This window comes from Neltuma alba, unplaced genomic scaffold (assembly GCF_004799145.2).
Source record: "Neltuma alba isolate B1F8T4 unplaced genomic scaffold, ASM479914v2 tig00007654_pilon, whole genome shotgun sequence".
In the NCBI taxonomy this organism is placed as follows: domain Eukaryota; kingdom Viridiplantae; phylum Streptophyta; class Magnoliopsida; order Fabales; family Fabaceae; genus Neltuma; species Neltuma alba.
In genome coordinates this window covers 16,065-31,255 of record NW_021634839.1, presented here as the reverse complement: position 1 = coordinate 31,255, position 15,191 = coordinate 16,065, and the positions used below count along the sequence as shown (strand labels likewise).

Sequence of the window (15,191 nt, the reverse complement as noted above, 5' to 3'; positions counted from 1 at the left end):
TGCACAAAAAAGAGAGAACCAAATCGGTGATTAATTATGCTATGGAGGGCAGAGAAAACCAGGATGAAGGGCTACTAGACAATAATCAAGAAAATAATTTGGAGTAGTTGACGTTTAACTCCTCTGTATTTGAGAGCAACCCCTCAACTTCTATGCCTCTATTGGCAAAGCCACTTTCCCTTAAGATTTACTCCTAACGTGTTTCGCTTTTTTTTATATGTACTCGACACATAGCTACAATTTGTGAGACCTAAATTTACATTCTGGCTAGAATTCTTGCCCCCTACCAAATGTGAAAGATTTACTGAAATGGACCCTGCTTTTATGCCATTAATTGACAACGAGGTACCTGGAACACATCACAGATTCATAAATATCGTGTTCATTACATGCCCCTCTGCTTTAAATTAGAAAAAGTTTACAAGCCAAAAGTGGAATGCTTGGCATTCAGGGCTTTCCAAAGTCAGTTGTACTAAAGCACTCCCCAAATGATTCACATATGTCGTATCAGTAAGCACAGGAGCAACATGCAACGTGCCATCTTATATAGATCAGTTAAGCAGTAAAGGTCACATAAATAGTTCCCTATCGAGGCTCTAACATGGTAACACTTATTTCATTAGTTGAAGAAAACTGATGCTTGCTAGAAGAGTCTGTTCCTGGAAATTTCTTCTCTATGATATAAGCAGGTTCCGTAGGTTCGGGTATGGCACTCTCACTGCTTAACATAACAACCACGTTAGACATGCTTGGCCTATCTTCAGGATGTTGTTGCAGACATAAAAGGCTGATATGGATGCAACGCAATGCTTCGGAAAGATCAAATATATCATCCAAGCGTGAATCAATTAACTCTGAAGATCTGCCTTCTTTCCAAAGTCTCCATGCCTGATAAACATGCAAATATTTGTCAAACTTTTAAGATTTCAAGAATGGTAACACTGAAAAGGTCTCATTCTTTTGACACTTTAAACTTACCTGTCCAATAAGGTTAAGACTCTTGTTTGAATGGATAAATTCTCTATTCTTTTTTCCACTTACTATCTCCAGTAATAATACACCAAAACTGAATACATCTGATTTCACTGAGAACAGTCCATGAATAGCATATTCAGGTGCCATGTAACCACTGAAAAAAAATTATGAAATAAATGGTCAAGATGTGTTTAGTTAGAAGTAAATGTTAACAATTAATAGAATTATGACTACTTACTATGTTCCAACCACTCTGTTAGTATTTCCTTCAGTTTGGTCTCCTCCAAAAGTTTTAGCCATACCAAAGTCTGAAATCTTTGGATTCAACTCATTGTCAAGTAAAATATTACTTGCTTTAAGATCTCTATGTATGATCCTCAATCTTGAATCTTGATGAAGATACAAAAGCCCTCGAGCAACTCCACAAACAATGTTGAAGCGCCTAGGCCAATCTAGAACCTTACATCTTACATTATCTGGCAAGATATAAGTATGATTAATTCATTTTCAGCTTAACTACTCAGGTAAGAGAGAGGGGGAACAGAATATGAAGGAGAAAAGACATGGAAAACTTCTTAGGATTCAAGATCAATTATTACTATATAGTGGGAGAAACAAACCAAAGATAAAAGAGTCCAAGCTTTTGTTGGGCATGTACTCATAGACAAGCATTTTCTCTTCTCCTTGGATGCAACAACCAAGAAGTTTAACAAGATTTCGATGTTGTAGCTTGGAAATCAATATGACTTCGTTCTTGAATTCATTCAACCCTTGTCCAGAACTTTGTGAAAGCCTCTTCACTGCAATTTCTTTTCCATCCACAAGCATACCCTAAAATTAAGACACATAAAGCATAGGCATAAATACTAAGGTGAATCATACTTCATTAGACTAGCATGCTTCAGGATTACCCTGTATACAGCCCCGAATCCACCTTGTCCAAGTTTCTTGCTGATTGCGAAGTCATCAGTTGCTTTGACAATTGTGGGGAGGTCAAGGAAAGGAAGCTCCAAATCTTCTTGGTCGTCTTCATCATTATATTGTGCCATCAGGTTGTCCTCTGTTTCCTCTGTTGTAATGTGAACAACAAAAGTGGAAGGTTGACTCTACTAGACAAAATATGTTGTCTAACAATGCCTAAAGTACATCGTGTTTGTTTTCTCATCCGATTGAAATCCCAGTAATTTAAATAAAAGATTGGCAGAAGAAACAGAAAGGTTCAGTAATGTGGGCCAAAGTTATGTCTTAAAGTAAAAATAAAAACATCATTTAAGATGGAAAAAAAAAATCATTTAAGATTACAGTCTTGAAAGAATTAAGATCGTATGTTTTCTCAGGCCGTGGTTTGCATAATGTTGATCATAGAAACAATTTAACTAATAATTTGCAGACCCACTTTGTTACCACAGGAAGATAAAAAGGTAAGCAAAATTACAGATTTTAGTGAAAATACGAGGATGGATGTTCAGTATAAGCGCTCAAGTCAACTTTAGCATCTAGGATTACATATTGCATGTGCCTCCCTACGCGCGCGCGCGAGAGAGAGAGAGAGAGAGAGAGAGAGTAAGCTGCGACTAGAATTGATTAATCTTGTTCGATATGTAATAGCGATTCATTGAAACAAAAAACAGTACCTGTGAACAATTTCATGGTCTTGCCAATGTAGAACAAAATCAAAATTATCACAACAACTGAGGCAACAATGATGATAATCGCAGCCACCTTCATCTTATGTCCGTCTTTCACAGCTTCATCATTTGTCAAAGAAATATTGAGTTGGTCAGGGGAGGGGGAAAAAAACAGAGAGCATTAAATTGTGACAAAAGCGAGTATATGAAATCATCAAGTATTGCTACCTCATGACTCGTTACAATATCAAAAGCCAAAGTGTAAAAGAGAGATCAGGGGCTTACCTATCTCAGAAGTTTTCATCCGAATATATAGATCTCGACTATCACCAGGAATCTGTCTGATATCCATGAGGTCACCAAACCACAAGATACATCCACTACCTCCTCCTCTGATATCTGAGTTTGCATAAGCTGTGCAAGAACAGTTTCCCAAGCACTTCTCCATACATTCTTGAAGGTTCATACTCCTATTGACCCAAGAATGCATAGAATCAGGATATTTCAGCCCGCTAAATTTCTTGAATCCTACTTTATTCTTGTCCTCGCAGCTTAATGGTTGACTGCGTACGCACCCTTGAGTCCAGTCCATCATATCCCAGCTCTGTGGTGATTTGGGATTAAACCCAATTAAACACTGGCACACTGGAGACTCACCCATGATGCAATTTCCATAAGGACCACAAAGATTATAGTCATCACAGTTGTCTCTTGGAACAGATGCATAAAGCCTCCAACTTTGAGCCTCTTCGATCCATATGAAGCGCTGCCGAGAATAAACGGTTTGGTTCAGGACCATTCTTGAAATCATTGACTTATTCTTGAGGTAGTAGGTATAATACAACTGATCCTCAGTGGACACAAAATCGAACCCAAAAAGAGGATTGTTCCTTAATTCTGGGGCACCATCGAACCTGAGGCCATTCCAGGGTCCACTTCTGTAGTACTCTGCCGAACCCTTCCACATCACCACTTCGGGGTAACCATTAAATACAAGTCCCCACGTAAAGTCTCCGGAAGAAGGGTCGTCCCAACTCTTCCAAGAAGTTAGAGTCCGGTTCAGCCCAGTTTTTAGATCCCACCCTAACTTCATTCCAGGCAACAATGTATCAGAAGGGTAATCAAAGCTCTGCCACAAGTAATTTTCTGGATTTTCGTCTTTCTCATCTCTTAATACTAGATTTCCCGAACCAAGAAGCTGAACAATTGGGTTCAGGACCTTTCTCGCGGGATTTGCTGACCAAACAACGGTCTTGTTTTGGCTGAGAAGCACGAGGTTCCCCTGTCTGTCTAATTTCAACACTCCAGACTTGTCTTTGACTGGATTTTCCCGATTGGCAACCCACACAATAGTTTTGACGGGGATGTTCTTGTACCATACTCCCAAGTAGAGCTTTTCTGAACCACCTAGACTGAAGAAGCCCAATTCAAAACTTCCATCTCCAGAAACTAGGGTCTTACCTCCGGATATTGACTGAGATTGGGTCAGGTGGTCAGCAGCACTTGAAGTGTGAGAGAGCAGAGATAAAAACTGGGCAATGGAGAGCACATAAAGAAGATTTGTCATCGAGTGCCAATCTCGAAGCTCCATTTCAAAGACCCATTTTGATCAGCAATTGAAACAAGTATTACGCAAGGAAGTGGACTGTACACCACTTTTGTTTTTTCCCAAAGATTTCGCTTAAAGAGGAAAAAAGAAGTTGCAGTGTAGACCAAAAACATCACGCAACCTTCATAATATATCGCCGTCTGCTGGAAAAACAGATTTCTTGTGAACCGTTTGCAAAGTCTTATATATTATTGGTCCACATGTAATAGGAAAAGAAACCTTGTTAGACTCAAATGTATGCCAACTTCCAAGTTCCCAGCAACATAACAAAGTTCCAGGTCAAAAAAAAAAAAAAAAAAAGGGCAACATGACAAAGAAACCCGGTCTCAGCTATTATAAAAATGGAAATAAAAGGATATTCCTGTATAAGTCACGATGTTCACACTTGCCCTGCGTCCTTGTTTTAGCTTTTAGGTGAAGTCAAGCATGAATGGGAACTGGGGCAACCTTATCCGCAGAAACACGCCTTTGAAAATTATATTTTGTAATACTACTGTTTCCTTAAAATGATACTTCCATAAATATCTTTATGATAGAGGTAGGTCCATAAGTCACAGGCGGAAGAGATCAAAGTCAATAAAGAGAATGAATGTGCCACCAAAGTCCACCAAATCCTCTGTTTTCCTCTACTAACAGCGACGCGTACCTAATGAAGTAATGAACCGTGAAGCCCAATAATGACGCCAAGAAGACTCAGATATAATAGAACTAAAGAAGTGTGTAATGTTTGAACAACAAGCACAAACAAATGCCAATCCTCCAAATGGTCAAAGAAAACAAATGTGTTTGGGTGGTACACTGGCATAATAGCGAAGGATATCAAGGAAAAATCAAATGAATAATTTGTTCCATTTCATTTCTTTCTTTTTGGTTACAACTAAACGAGGCAATTGCCTTCAATAGACAAATTAAAATGGAAGAAAGATCCCAAAATCAGACATAATCTTTGAGTTCCTGTTGAAGGACTTCCTGTAACCACAATTTTGATCCCTCCATAAGCTCAGGACTCAATCTGAACATCAAAACGCAGAATTCTAACTGATTCAGGGCGCCATCGCCGTCAAAATCACCTTCTCTCAACATCGAGCGAAGATCCTCATCGGCAAAATCCTGTAGCCCCAGCAAAGCGGAATTCCTCTTGAGGCTGTCGAAAGTGATGACCCCTTTATCAGAATCCACTAATAGATCAAACCCATTACACAGTTCGTCTATCAAGCCATCTCCACCCAGCTTGTTGGCCATAATAGGCAAGTAATCCTGGAAATTAACTTCTGGGTTTCGAGATGCCATAGTTGAAAAAAAGAGGGAGACGCTTAGAAGCAGAGAGATGGAGAGAGACGGGAGATACATGAGGAAGAGAAAGGAAGGATATATATAAAAGGGGAAAAGAGAAAAAGGATCGGGATTTCCAAGAGCAAAACCGCGGGAGACAACTAAGTTACAGGTCAGGAGACGTGAATTCCCCGTCTTTTTTTGGGAGTCCAGTATTTGCCCATGGCTTTCGCAGAAGGTCTTGAAGGATAAAAGCGTCCATGAGCAATTGTGCAAGTTGGACAATCGGAAGTTTCACTTCACACTACCGGGAAAAAGATAAACTCGGCGAAAGTTCTCTCTTTTGGTTAAGTTGTCAACTTGACAATAGACAGTTGGCCCGCAAAAGTTAAAGACAACTGACGCGGTGAATATAACCGCTTCTTGTGATTTTAGAACACTTTTTGTCTATAAATTCTTTTATGCAATGTTTCTTTCTTAGAGATTTCAGTTACTGTGCTGGTAAAGAAAAAGAAATTTCAATTACTGCTTCTTGCGATAGGCATCTCAAAAGTTTTCTTGATGATGTTTAAATAACTGCGAGAGTAAAAATTTTTCTGGTATGTACTGTGGATAAAACTTACTCACTCTAATCCAAAATTATGAGTAACATTTTATTATTTTACCTGAATTAAAAAATTAGTTATGCCATTAAATATAAATTTCATTTTTATCTCTAATTAATATTATTAATATGAAAAATAAATGCCCTCTCTATTCTCCCTTCGTTTAAATCATGAGGCACTTTTTAATTAATTACTCCTCAATAACCCAAATATGTTGTATCACTTGGGAAATATGAGAATAAATTGTTCTTAATTTTTAATGGTCATTGATGGTTTTTTTTTTTGGGGAAAAAAATACCTTTATCACATTTCATTAATGGAATGATCTCATACAAGCATCAATTTAATGCAGTTGTTCACACCCCTAAACTATCAATAACCTAACCCAAGATACATGTCTAGCAGCTAGTCCAATTGTACATGCCCTTACTAAATACAAAATATATGTATATATTTTAAATTTTTATCAGATGATTTATATGAATGACGATAAGGAAAAAAAAAAAATCTGCATCACGTGTTTTATTTTTTCCCAAAAAGAGGAATAGAAGAGGTTTAAAAATTGTAAATTTATAATATGGTTGCATTGAATTAAAATAATTAAATTATTATAACGAGGTAAAACCAGAATAAAAGAAATCGTAATGGACTCGCGCTATATGTCATTGTAAAGAAGATTAATAAGCTAAAATAATTATGGATAATGATATAAACATATTAGATACTAATAGGTAGTATTTGAAAATGAAACTAATTAAGATGGATTAATGAATGGGATTAGGAATGTCGGGGGTTAATGGAAGCAAGTGTGGGTGGTGGCAAAAGTAGTTAAACTTCGCACTCACCATTATTTTATCTGAGCTGATTATTGGTCCCTCCCACGTTTTAACAACCCAGATCGATCCAAATCCACAATAATGACCTCTTTCTTTGCCTTTGATTGTGACTGTGCCTGTTCATCCATCTATAGCCGATTACGTCGTATTATGGTATGTGATTTAAACATATCACTTTCCCCATTCATTCCTTTCTGCAATTCTTTTGTCAATCTGAGCACTCTTTTACTGCTTGTTACAAAGTCCCCTTGAATCTTTAATGTCCATCCATCCCTTAAGCTCCTTCCACGGTTCTACCTAACTTCTTTCTTGGTTCCAAAAAAGAAAAAAGTTAACTTCTTTTTGCTGCATTAAGCTAAATACGATGTATTCACAAAAACATTTTGCTGCATTAAGCTTGCAATATTGCTATGACGTACTGCTTGCCATCACTGGTATTATAAAGAAATTAACGCATTAATCTGTGAGCAGTGACATATAACAAGGCTCTTAATTAGATCAGTTATCAACGGCATTTGCTAGGCTCTGCATGTGAAGTAACAGTACTTCAACATCAACAAATGGCCCCTCGCGATTAATTATACCTGTGATGTGAGCCTCATATAATTATACCTTAAATTAAAATTGATTAACCTGTCATTATTCTATATTGACCCTGACAGATTGTTCTGTTAGCATTATCTCTTTACAAGTCTTTGCTTCCTAACCTCCTTTGTCTCCACAACAAGTGGGTAGTTTGCTGTTTGATTCACTCGTCCCAATCCATATTTATTTCCACAAGATTGATGGATGTCACTGGGATCCATAAGTGGCTTGATTGCTCAAATTGCCCAGCCTGAGGTACTCCTCTTTCACCTCTTCATCTATTTCTAACTTGGGTCCGAGTTATTTACGTTGGTTCCTAAATTACAATTGATTAGAGTCACTGAACTTCCTAATACTATGAATTTAATCAAGAGATTTTTCATTTTGTTGAATTCAGCAATCAAAATTCATTTTGTACTAAGATTTGGTTATCAGATTTATAGGATCTCTTTCTCTCTGTTTTTTTTGCTCTTGTAATTTCACCAGTCTTGACGTGTTTAGAACTCATGCAGCTGTGAATGTATTCATCAATTTTTGATAGAATGAGCTTATAAACACACGAAATGATGCATTATATGTTATCACATTAATTGCACACTGACATTATATAAACATCAATTTGATGGACTTGCTGTGAGCCCCTAATATCATCGACATCTTCATTTTCATCAGGTTATGGAAATTAAATTTATTTTAAGACATTACATGGAAATTGAGACATAGGAAGGTTCAAGATTGTTTCGGCATTCTATCTTGGCGCTAATGTTGAGTTGGAAGCTTCATTAATTGAACACTCTCCGCTGCTTCTTATAGTAGAATCTGCTAAGATTTGATTATCACTTCCAATGTAGAACCCTGGCTCTCCTGGATTAGGAAGTGACTTTTCACCATTCAACATTAAAATCACAGTGGACATGTTGGGTCTATCCTCTGGTCTTTGCTGCACACACAATAAACCCACCTGGATACACCTTAACAGCTCAGGTGAAATAACTGAATCTTTCAGTTGTTCATCCACTAGGTCCATTGGTCTTTTTTCACTCCATAGTTTCCATGCCTGAAAAGGAAAACAATAGCCACAAACAAATGAGAAGTATATATAATTCTCATAATTAGTTGCAACTGAAGGAACTTATTCATCAAACCTACATGTCCCAGAAGGTTAAGACGATAATGTGGATCGCAAAATCCCCTATTCTTCTTCCCACTTATTATCTCTAATACCATTACTCCAAAACTAAAGACATCAGATTTGTCAGAAAAAGATCCATGCACTGCATATTCTGGAGGCATATAACCACTGCAATATAATAAAGAAAAGAGAAGTTAAAAGGGTTTGCACCAAGAAAAAAAAAGCAAATTAATTAAATACATACTATGTTCCCATCACTCTATTTGTGTTGGCCTCGGCTTGATCTCCTCCAAAAATTCTGGCTAATCCAAAGTCTGATATTTTTGGATTCATATTAATATCAAGAAGAATGTTGCTGGTTTTGAGATCTCTATGGATTATTCGCAATCTTGAATCTTGATGAAGATAGAGAAGGCCTCGAGCAATCCCATCAATAATATGGAATCGTTTACCCCAATCTAGTAGTTTAGTTTTTGTTGAATCTGATATATTTCACCTTTCAAGTTAGCATGGAAACTACTAAATAAAATTTATTAAAATTATTGATATAAAAGCCAGAGTTTAAAGAGCTCGTACTAAAAATAAAGTAGTCTAAGCTTCCATGAGGCATGAATTCATAAATCAACAACTTTTCTCCTTGTTGAATAGAACAACCAAGAAGCTTTACAAGATTGCGGTGTTGGAGTTTTGCAATCAATAAAACTTCATTTTTAAACTCATCCATTCCTTGTCCTGATGTTTTGGAGAGCCTCTTTACTGCAATATCTTGTCCATCTGCTAGTGCACCCTGTGCAACAGTTTTGTGGAAGTTAGAAGGTTGGTGATTTAGGGAAAGGAATACCTTGGTCAACTATAGATTTGTCACCTTGTACACTGGTCCGAAACCACCTTGTCCCAATTTATTCCTCTCCGAAAATTGATCTGTGGCATTAGAAATGGTTGAAAATTCAAATATTGGCAAATCAAAGTCTTCTTTGTCATTCTGGTCCCTCCAATAAATTGCTTTCCCTGAAATGGTGGCCGGAGGGTGAGTTCTTTATATAATTGATTATTGACAAATAAGAACTACCAAATCTAAAGGCAGAATGTGCGTGTGTGTGTTAAAAATGTTTAGACTTAGGTTCTCTTCTCTGTATATTTGCCATCAAGATGTTCAATAAAATTATAAAATATTTAAACATTTTTTTAAAACATTCAATCAATGATTCTAAGTGGTAAAAGACCTCAGACTTAACCACAATCACAAAACCCCATTCACATGTCATGTTATTAAACTTATATGTACTTGCCTTATTTTAATTGAAAAATGAAATAGTAATCATGTCATAAAAAAGTTGCATATAAGTTTTCCCGCTAAAAACTTGAGATCATAGAGATTCCAAATCTAGTCATCATTTCCTGAAAAGGAAAAGAAACACGCATTCTAGTGGTCATGAATTGATCACCTGGATGCATGAGCTTCTTCCTAATTATTAATCCGAGTATTACTATGCTCATGATTAATACAGCGCAGCCGATCACAATTCCTGCAAGCCTCCTCTTGTCCACGCCATTTTTCACTGTAAAATTTGAGATCTTCTGAATATAATCCTGTGAACAGTTTCATGGTCTTGCCAATGTAGAACAAAATCAAAATTATCACAACAACTGAAGCAACAACGATGATAATCGCAGCCACCTTCATCTTATGTCCGTCTTTCACAGCTTCATGATTTGCCAAAGAAATATTGAGTTGATCAAGGAAAAAAATAAAAATAAAGCATTAAATTGTGGCTATAGTACGTATATAAAAATCATCAAGTATTGCTCCCTCGTGACTTGTTACAATATCAAAAGCCAAAGTCTAAAGAAAGATCAGGAGCTTACCTATCTCAGAAGTTTTCATCCGAATATATAGATCTCGACTGTCACCAGGAATCTTTCTGATATCCATGAGGTCACCAAACCACAAAATACATCCACTACCTACTCCTCTGATATCTGAGTTTGCATAAGCTGTACAAGAACAGTTTCCCAAGCACTTCCCCATACATTCTTGAAGATTCATACTCCTATTGACCCAAGAATGCATAGAATCAGGATACTTCAGCCCGCTAAATTTATTGAATCCTGTTTTATTCTTGTCCTCGCAGCTTAATGGTTGACTGCGTACGCACCCTTGAGTCCAGTCCATCATATCCCAGTTCTGTGGTGATTTGGGCTTAAACCCACTTAAACGCTGGCACACTGGAGACTCACCCATGACACAATTTCCATAAGGGCCACAAAGATTATAGTCATCACAGTTGTCTCTTGGAAAAGATGCATAAAGCATCCAACTTTGAGCCTCTTCGATCCATATGAAGCGCTGCTGAGAATAGACGGTTTGGTTGAGGACTATTCTTGAAATCATTGACTTATTCTTGAGGTAAAAGGTATAATACAACTGATCCTCAGTGGAGAAAAAATCGAAGCCGAAAACAGGATTTTTCCTTGATGCTGGGGCACCATCGAACCTATGGCCATTCCAGGGTCCACTTCTGTAGTACTCTGACGAACCCTTCCACATCACCAGTTCGGAGTAACCATTAAGTACAAGTCCCCAGGTAAAGTCTCCGGAAGAAGGGTCGTCCCAACTCTTCTAAGAAGTTAGAGTCCGGTTCAGCCCAGTTTTTAGATCCCACCCTAACTTCATTCCAGGCAACAATGTATCAGAAGGGTAATCAAAGCTCTGCCACAAGTAATTTTCTGGATTCTCGTCTTTCTCATCTCTCAATACTAGATTTCCCGAACCAAGAAGCTGAACAATTGGGTTCAGGACCTTTCTCGCGGGATTTGCTGACCAAACAACGGTCTTGTTTTGGCTGAGAAGCACGAGGTTCCCCTGTCTGTCTAATTTCAACACGCCAGACTTGTCTTTGACTGGATTTTCCCGATTGGCAACCCACACAATAGTTTTGACGGGGATTTTCTTGTACCATACTCCCAAGTAGAGCTTTTCTGAACCACCTAGACTGAAGAAGCCCAATTCAAAACTTCCATCTCCAGAAACTAGGGTCTTGCCTCCGGATATTGACTGAGATTGGGTCAGGTGGTCAGCAGCACTTGAAGTGTGAGAGAGCAGAGATAAAAACTGGGCAATGGAGAGCACATAAAGAAGATTTGTCATCGATTGCCAACCTCGAGCCTCCATTTCAAAGACCCATTTTGATCAGCAATTGAGACAAGTATTACGTAAGGAAGTGGACTGTATACGATTTTTGTTTTTTCCTCAAAGATTTCGCTCAAAGAGGAAAAAAGAAGTTGCAGTGCAGACCAAAAACATCACGCAACCTTCATAATATATCGCCGTCTGCTGAAAAATCAGATTTCTTGTGAACCGTTTGCAAAGTCTTATATATTATTGGTCCGCATGTAATAGGAAAAGAAACCTTGTTAGACTCAAATGTATGTCAACTTCCAAGTTCCCAGCAACATAACAAAGTTCCAGGTCACCAAAAAAAAAAAGACAACATAACAAAGTAACCCAGTCTCCTTTTCCCGACAGCTATTATAAAAAATGGAAATAAAAGGATATTCCTGTATAATTCACGATGTTCACACTCGCCCTGCATCCTTGTTTTAGCTTTTAGATGAAGTCAAGCATGAATGGGAACAGGGGCAACCTTATCCGCAGAAACACGCCTTTGAAAATTATATTTTGTAATACTACTGCTTCCTTAAAATGATACTTCCATAAATATCTTTATGATAGAGGTAGGTCCATAAGTCACAGGCGGAAGAGATCAAAGTCAATAAAGAGAATGAATGTGCTACCAAAGTCCACCAAGTCCTCTGTTTTCCTCTACTAACAGCGACGCGTACCTAATGAACCGTGAAGCCCAATAATGACACCAAGAAGACTCACATTTTCACCTAGTCCACTCTTTTAGTTACAACTAAACTGGACGGAATCATAACCAGTTCAGATATAAAAGAATTAAAGAAGTGTGTAAGGTTTGAACAACAAGCACAAACAGATGCCAATCCTCGAAATGGTCAAAGAAAACAATTGCGTTTGGCTGGTACACTGCCATAATAGCGAAGGATATCAAGGAAAAATCAAATGAATAATTTGTTCCATTTCATTTCTTTCTTTTTTGTTACAACTAAACGGGGCAATTGCCTTCAATAGACAAATTAAAATGGAAGAAAGATGGGGTAAAATCAGACATAATCTTTGAGTTCCTGTTGAAGGACTTCCTGTAACCACAATTTTGATCCCTCCATAAGCTCAGGACTCAATCTGAACATCAAAACTCAGAATTCTAACTGATTCAAGGCGCCATCACCGTCAAAATCACCTTCTCTCAACATGGAGCGAAGATCCTCATCGGCAAAATCCTGTAGCCCCAGCAAAGCGGAATTCCTCTTGAGGCTGTCGAAAGTGATGACCCCTTTATCAGAATCCATTAATAGATTAAACCATTTACACAGTTCTTCTATCAAGCCATCTCCACCCCGTTTGTTGGCCATAATAGGCAAGTAATCCTGGAAATTAATTTCTGGGTTTTGAGATGCCATAGTTTAAAAAAACAGACTCGGTGTGTTTGGATGACACCTCAAACCATGGTTTGGGGACCCAAACCATGGTTTGGGGTGTCAATCACCTAAACATCCTCTCTAAAAACCAAAACCATGGTTTTGGATCAAAATCATGGTTTTGATTCCAAAACTATAGTTTTGGAAAAAGCAAAATTTTTTTGCTTTTGGAGAAAAAAGGGAGAGTGTGAGAGCCTATATGATATGTATCTTGTTATTTTTTTTATAAACATATTTTTTGATAAACATATTTAATCTTATATTTTATAAATATATATACACATTAATTATTTATTAATTATATTATCTTATGTATTATTAATTATATTGGTAAAAAATATATTATTAACAATTTTATTCCTTCAAATTAAAATATATCATAAAATCTATTTTTTCTGTAATTATCATATTAACTTATGTCTTTTTTTAGTAATTTGTATATATAAAAAGTGTTTCTGATAACAACTATCCAAACACTCTCACTGCTCAGAATCACTTTTTTACAAAATATATTCTTCACAGAATCTATTCTTTCCAGAATCTATGTTCCAGAATCACTTTTCCAAACCACGGTTTGATTTCATCCAAACACACCCTCATATGCTAAGAAGCAGAGAGGTGGAGAGAGGCGAGAGATAAATGAGGAAGAGTAAGGAAAGAAATATATAAGAGGGGAAGAGAGAAAAGAATCGGGATTTCAAGGACAAACCGCGGGAGACAACTGAGTTACAGGTCAGGAGAAGCTAATTACTCGTCTCTTTTTGAGAGTCCAGAATTTGCCGGTGGCTTTCGCAGAAGGTCGTGAAGGATAAAAACGTCCACGAGTAATTGTGCAAGTGGGACAATCGGAAGTTTCACTTCACACTACGGGGAAAAAGATGAACTTGGCGAAAGTTCTGTACTTTGGTCAAGTTGTCAACTTGACGATAGACAGTCGGCCCGCAAAAGTTAATGACAACTGACGCGGTGAATACAGCCGCGTGTTGTGACTTTTTTGTTTTTAGTAATCAAAGAACACTTTTTGTTTATGAATTTTTTTATACAATGTTTCTTTCTTATAAATTTCAGTTACTGTGCTGGTAAAGAAAGAGAAATTTCAATTACCGCTTCTTGCAATAAGCATCTCAAAAGTTTTCTGGATGATGTTTAAATAACTGTGAAAGTAAAAATTTTTCTGGTATATATTGTGGACAAAACTTACTCGAATCCAAAATTATAAGTAACATTTTATTATTTTACCTGAATTAAAAAATTAGTTATGCCATTAAATATAAATTTCATTTTTATCTCTAATTAATATTATTAAGATGAAAAATAAATGCCCTTTCTAGTCTCCCTCCGTTTAAAATCATGAGGCACTTTTTAATTAATTACTCCTCAATAACCCAAATATGTTATATCGCTTGAGAAATATGAGAATAAATGGTTCTTAATTTTCAATGGTCATTGATGGTTTTTTTTTTTTCCCCCCATTAATGGAATGATCTCCTACAAGCGTCAATGTAATGCATTTGCTGACATTCCTAAAGTATCAATAACCTAACCTAAGATACTTGTCTACCAGCTAGTCCAATTTGACGTGCCCGTATTATTAACATGCGTACCCAACTGCCCATTTAGCCCGCAATGCTCCGTCTAATAGAAATTCTGAAATGTACAAATTTAAACTTCATTTTTTTATTTTGATGTTTTTCGGGTTTAAAAATTAAATACAAAGTATGTGTATATATTTTAAATTTTTATCAGATGATTTATATGAATGACGATAAGGAAAAAAAATCTGCATTACGTGTTTTATTTTTTTCCGAAAAAAGAAGAATAGAAGAGGTTTAAAAATTGAAAATTTATCATATGACATAGGTTGGATTGTGGGTTTGGTATTTGTAATCAATGTTCTCTTTGAAATGCAGCATCAAGCAGACATGTAAATTAGATTTTCCTTACATTTGCTCATATATTACTTGCTTTTAAATTTATGAAATATAAGTC

The 15,191-nt window shown here is 36.8% G+C and overlaps 1 pseudogene; it reads right to left on the bottom strand.

The window, feature by feature from the left end:
- Positions 1-585: 585 nt before the first annotated feature.
- Positions 586-11,790, bottom strand: LOC114753063 (uncharacterized; annotated as a pseudogene).
- Between the last annotated feature and the right edge of the window lie 3,401 nt (positions 11,791-15,191).